This window comes from Triticum aestivum, chromosome 4B (genome assembly GCF_018294505.1).
Source record: "Triticum aestivum cultivar Chinese Spring chromosome 4B, IWGSC CS RefSeq v2.1, whole genome shotgun sequence".
In the NCBI taxonomy this organism is placed as follows: Eukaryota; Viridiplantae; Streptophyta; class Magnoliopsida; order Poales; family Poaceae; genus Triticum; species Triticum aestivum.
The window spans coordinates 190,531,976-190,538,626 of NC_057804.1; the positions used below are offsets into that span (position 1 = coordinate 190,531,976).

General features: G+C 39.4%; 1 long non-coding RNA gene across 1 annotated transcript; it reads left to right on the forward strand.

The window, feature by feature from the left end:
- The first annotated feature begins 397 nt into the window (after positions 1 to 397).
- On the forward strand, positions 398 to 2,138 carry LOC123094716 (uncharacterized). Its single transcript, XR_006445928.1, has 4 exons — positions 398 to 734; positions 1,232 to 1,334; positions 1,430 to 1,519; positions 1,612 to 2,138. It is a non-coding gene; the product is annotated as an uncharacterized lncRNA (long non-coding RNA).
- The last annotated feature ends 4,513 nt before the right edge of the window (positions 2,139 to 6,651 follow it).

A 6,651-nucleotide genomic window follows, 5' to 3' on the forward strand; every position in this document is an offset into this window, starting at 1 on the left:
GACCGTGCTTCAAAGTTGGATGTTCTCCTGAGGAACAAACACCTAAAGGCCCTAAGATCTTTACTGTTATACAAAATTTGTTGTCTGACTGTCCAAGCGAATTGGATCACCTCGCTATGGAATTAGGAGAAGTTAGTTACTTGATCTGACTGTTTACAGTTCCACGATTTTTCAGAGATCTAAAAGACTATCAGGATACACAAATTCAATCTGAATTCTGGAAGTATGTGTTGTTCTATGTTCTTGGGCATGTAGCAAGCTTAGGAAAAACACTGCCAAGCTTGCGACAAAAAAAGATACAAATGCTCACAATTATTATCTTCTGGTGACCATTTTAGGCTTGTTTCAGGAAGTGAGTATGCAAGATAACTTCAAGCAAAGTGTATAGAGGCTGCAGCTGAAGCTGGATTTTGAAGGTTGCAAGTTGGTGGGTCATCAGTTATTATTAGGTTCAATCCCCTTTGACATGTAATATTGTGGCGCCATTGTCTCTTTTGTATAATTGTGCACGCAGGATTCTATTGGAACAATCACTGAAAATGATGAGAGAGTTTGTCTCACATGTGCTGCTCACTAATAAGAAGTAGATTGAAGTGAATGGTGCTAGAGAAGAAGGAGTGGTCGGGAAAGTACACCAGTGGTGCCCTACAAGGCGAGCAATAGGAAGCTAAGGAGATGCTCAGTGTAATCCCTGAGAAGCAAAGGGCGAACCAAAGAACATGTCCGCTTCGAGGGTAAAATCCTCTGTAATCCCTAATTGTGCTTTTGTGAAAATATGATTATTGGGTCCTTCTTCTTAGGTAAATTTTCTTTCTACAACTCATATAAACACATGTGAATGCACATATTTTAGATCTCATATGAAAGAAACTCAATTGTACACCAAAAGATAGATGCTGTGTTAATATAGTTTTCTCTCATGCCTTGCCCAATTTCACAATTGTAGAGTTAAATGCTTATCTCACATGAGGAAGAAAACATAGAGCTGCCATGTTGATATGGCTTTCTCTCATGCCGTTCTCGATTGCACAATTGTACAATCAAATGCTTATCTCACATGAGGAAGAAAACTTAGTTGGCATGTTTTACGAAGATACAAATATATAGATGGACATAAAGAAATTCTATTCGAAGCTGTCTAGCTAATTGAGTGAGCTAAAACGTCCATGAGCCAATCCTTTGGATATTAATATCTCATCTTGCTTTGTTACCAAACTACTTGGTTTTCTAGGTGCACCAGGAGTAGTCCGATGATAAGGCTGAAGCTATTTCAGCAACTGCTGAAGGAAAGAATGATAAGGTTGACCAGTGTTAGATGACCAAGACAAAAAAAGGTGCCAATTCTTATACTGTGTGTCTACCTCTACATTTTTAAGCCTAAATAGACATAGCGATTGTTCATCTCTGACCGGAATAATTTCTAAAAAAGGAGCTCTACTACTGGAAAGGGGGAGGGATATTAAAGAAATCAAGGCAGTGACTACTCTGCGCCAGCTATGCAGAGATTAATTACCTATAGGTACAACCCAGATATGTTCTCATGTGTTGTTCCTAAATTCATCTGCTATAAGCATGCTTTAACTTTGTGTTATGTCATGTGTTTCACTATAGGTTACCTATCCTATAATATTAGCTTCTCCTCGATTGACATCTCAAGAGGAAAATGGTCATTCATGCAACTAGGCTCACCATCAACAATGCTCCGCTACAATGCTCTTTGACCAGCTTCAAGAGAGTCTCTTAATGCATCTGCTACTTGCATGAACAAAGCCATGACCAGGAATTATGTAACCAGTGAAGTGAATGCTCCTTATTAAGCGTGCTCTAAAACTAGAGTCTTTGGCTGCTTAGATAGCTATCTCAAAGCAAAGCAAAAACAAAAACTCCCATATATTATGAAGTGAACTCTAGCTTATTGTGCATGTGTTTTTTGACTGTGGTTTGTCTTTCTATGCGTGATATGCTGCTCCATAGCCTACACATGATTTCTTCTTCTTGAGATAGATATTTTCAGTTGCCTTTTTTTAGCCACCTCTGCCCCTATTTGTTAGTTCTTTTTTCCTAATTTAGACTCTGGTGGTCTTCCTTTTCTCACGGCGTTTAGGGATCTGGCCCATTCATTTTTTTTTGCTTCTGCCCATTAGGCCCTTTCATGGCTATGGCTTATATCCAGACACGTTCGTGTGGCTAAGGAGTGGCATTTCAGGGTTTCTTCCCTCGTGACGTCTTGGTGCCCAAGGATTATGCACAACAAGACACCATTTTTTTATCATATGACTTTCCTACAACTAAAGTAACTAAAACATATATTTTGTTTTAAATGCGGCTTTGTGTTATTAAATTAAAATGTGCATATACATCTCTAAATCCTAAACCCTTAAACCATGGATATTTTTTTCATCGCGAACATGGGTTTAGTGTGCCTCTGCGCCATTTGGCGCAACGGGTCCACTAGTTATACCTTTGATAATGATATGCCTTCCTGTTTTTGATACATACTACATATGTCTATTAACCATGTTTGTACATCAAACTAATGCTCTTTTGTATCCCTCATCAATCACTTATGATGAGACAGTCACCCCGGTGGGTTACAGTGAGACGCCCTACTCGTTTAAAGAGTGCAGTGTCATCCTCCCCACATGATTCTCAAGAAACAGCAAGGCTAAATGAAGATAGTCAATGTAGCTCTCTAGTTGATGACCTCAATTCCCCCACACCACCATCGCGGTGCTTGCTCTTACTTGGCAGTGTGATATGTGGTTGCATGTTGCATATGGTGTCTACCTTGTAATGCTTCTAATTAGGGTAAATTGCATCTGCTTAGTTAACACATTATACCTGTGAATATGACATGTCTTCCTGTTTTTGGTACATACTACGTCTTTCTATTAACCACGTTCTTACATCAAACTACTTTTCTTGTATATCCCTCATCAATCACTTCTGACGATACACCTTCAAGTTGACAGTGTAATATTGTTGCATCTTGCATATCATTTCAAACATGTATTGCCACTAATTTGTTGAAGTGCCACTTATAATGATACACATCTAACTTGGTAGAGTGATTTTAGTTGGATCTTTCATATGGTGTCTAGATTGCATTGCTTCAATTTGTTGAAATGCCTTCTGCTTAGCGGTTTTCATACATATTCCATCCTCCTACAATGCGGTTGCCATACATAAAAGTTGTGTTGATCAGTATCATGCATCAACGAATTTGGAAGTGCGAATTTCATTCCTTTTTCTTGTGTGTTTACTTGACAAGGAAAAATCTGAAAGGACGAAGGCACGAAATGATGGTGGTCCTCTGGAGCAACCGAAATAGATGATCTTTGCAGATTCTCCTGCTACTCTTACTGCAGTGCAATTTCCAAATCTCATCTCCCCTAATCCACAACCCAAGGTGCTTGCTCTAACATGGCAGTGTGATATCTGGTTCCATGTTGCATATGGTGCCTAGCTTGTATTGCTCCTAATTTGTTAAATTGCATCTCCTTAGCTTACACATTATACATGTGAATATGACACGCCTTCCTGTTTTTGGTACATACTACATCTGCCTATCACACCATATTCTTACATCAAACTATTGTTCTTGTGTATCCTGCATCTATCGCTTATGATGAGATAGTCACACCCGTGGATTAGTATGAGACGCGCTACTCTTATAAAGAATGCAGTTTCATCCTCTCCACGTGATTCTCAAGAAACAACAAGGCTAAATGAAGATATTAAACGTAGTTCTATACTTGAAGACCGCACTTCCCCTACACCACCATAACAGGTGCTTGCTCTAACTTTGCAGTGTGATATGTGGTTGCATGTTGCATACGGTGTCTAGCTTCTAATGCTTCTAATTAGGGTAAATTGCATCTGCTTAGTTTACACATTATACCTGTGAATATGACACGCCTTCCTATTTTTGGTACACACTACATCTATGTGTTAACCTTGTTCTTACATGAAACTACCTCTCTTCTGTATCCTGCATCAATCACTTCCGACGAGTCACCTTTATTCGTTGCATATTGCATATTATTTCTAGCATGTTGCCATGTATTGCTTCTAATTTGGTCAAATACATTTGTTAGGGCACCCTTTTAATTTGGCAGAGTGATATTGGTTTCATCTTTCATATGGATTCTAACTTGCGTTGATTCTAACAAGTTCAAACACCTTGTGCTTAGTTTACACTTTATACATCATACATGTCAATATGTCACGCCATCCTGTTTTTCATACGTATTCCATCCTCCTATCATGCGTCTGCCTTACATGAAAGTAGTGTTCGTCAGTATCATGCATCAATGAGTTCTGAAGAGCACATTTTATTCCTTTTTCTTGTGGGTTTGACTTGACAAGGCAAAATCAAGAAATAGAAAGGAAAGAGTAAGGAAGGCGATGGTGGTGGTCCTCTGCAGCAACGTAAACGGAGCATCTGTACCGATTTTCCTTGTACTGCTAGTGCATTACAAGGTTCAAGTCTCTGCTCCCCTACTCCACCATCCAAGGTGCTTGCTCTAACTTGGCAGTGTGATATCTGGTTGCATGTTGCATATGGTGTCTAGCTTGGATTGCTCCTAATTAGTGTAAACTGCACTTCTTAGCTTACACATGATACGTGTGAATATGACACACTTTCCTATTTTTGGTAATACTATATCTGTCTATCACACCATGTTCTTACATGAAACTACTCTTCTGTGTATCCTGCATCAGTCACTTATGATGAGACACCTTTAAGTTGGCAGTGTGATATTGGTTTGCATCTTGAATATGATTTCTAGCATGTATTGCTTCTAGTTTGATGAACGCCACCTATGACGAGATAGTTTTAACTTGGCAGAGTGATATTGATTGCACCTTCCATATGGTGTCTAGCTTGCAGTGCTTCTAATTTGTTGAAGTGCCTTCTGCTTAGTTACCACATCATAGGTGTGAATATGTCAAGCTGTCCAGTTTTTCGTACATATTCCATCCTCGTATCATGACTTTGCCTTTCATCGGAGTAGTGTTCGTTGGTATCATGCATGAATGAGTTCTGAAGAGCAAATTATATTCCTTTTTCTTGTCGGTTTGACCTCACAATGCAAAATCAATAAAGCTGAAGGAAATTGGCAAGGCATTGGATGATGGTGGTCCTTCCGAGCAACTGAAATGGAGGTTCTCTATAGATTCTACTCCGCCATCCTCCCAACAAGATTCGCAAGACAATGCAAGGCTAGACAGTCAACGTAGTTGTGTAGATGATGAGCACATCTCCCCTACTCCACCATCACAGGTGCTTGATCTAACTTGGCACTATTATATGTGATTGCATGTTGAGTATGATGTCTAGCTTGTATTGCTTCTAACTTTGTTGAATTGCATCTGCTTACTTTACACATAATGCCTGTGAATATGACATGTGTTCCTATTTCTAGAACATACTATATCTGATCACACCGTGTTCTTGCATCATACTACTGTTCTTGCATATCCCGCATCAGTCACTTATGATAAGGCACCTTTAAGTCACCACTGTGATATTGCTTGCGTCTTGCATATGATTTCTAGCGTGTACTGCTTCTAATTTGTTGAAACGCCATACAATTTGAACTTGGTAGAGTGATATTGGTTGCATCTTTCATATGGTGTCTAGCTTGCAGTGCTTCTAATTTGTTGAAATGCCTTCTTCTTAGTTACCACATCATAGGTGTGAATATGTCATGCCATCCTGTTTTTCATACATATTCCATCCTCGCATCATGTGTTTGCCTTTCATCCGAGTAGTGTTCGTCAGTATCATGCATGAATGAGTTCTGAAGAGCGAATTTTATTCCTTTTTCTCATCGGTTTAACTTCACAATGCAAAATCATTATAGATGAAGGAAATTAGTCCGGCTGTGGATGATGGTGGTCCTTCGGAGCAACTCAACCATGGGGCCTCTATAGATTCTACTCTGCCATCCTCCCAACAAGATTCGCAAGACAGCACAAGGCTAGATAGTCAACATAGTTGTGTAGATGATGAGCACATCTCCCCTACTCCACCATCATAGGTGCTTGCTCTAGCTTGGCACTATTATATGTGGTTGCATGTTGCGTATGATGTCTAGCTTGTATTGCTTCTAACTTTGTTGAATTGCATCTGCTTACTTTACACATAATGCCTGTGAATATGACACATGTTCCTGTTTCTAGAACATACGTGTACATGATGAGCACATCTCCCCTACTCCACCATCACAGGTGCTTGCTCTAACTTGGAACTGCTATATGTGGCTGGGTTTCCGTATGATGTCTAGTTTGTATTGCTTCTGATTATGTTGAATTTCATCTGTGTAGCTTACAACTTATACCTGCAACGATCACTTACCCATAAGACACATTTAACTTGGGACTGTGATGTAGGTTGCATCTTCCATTGTCTTCTAGCTTGTACTGCTTCAAATTTCTTGAAATGGCACTTACGACGGGACACTTTTTACCTGATAGAGTGATATTGGTTGCATGTTCATATGGTGCCTAGCTTTCATTTCTTCTAATTTTGTTGAAATGCCTTCCGCTTACTTTTTTTCATACATATTCCATCCTCCTATCGTACGTGCGAATATGCAATGCTGTCTTTTTTGTATATATTACATCCTCCTATCCTACGCTTGC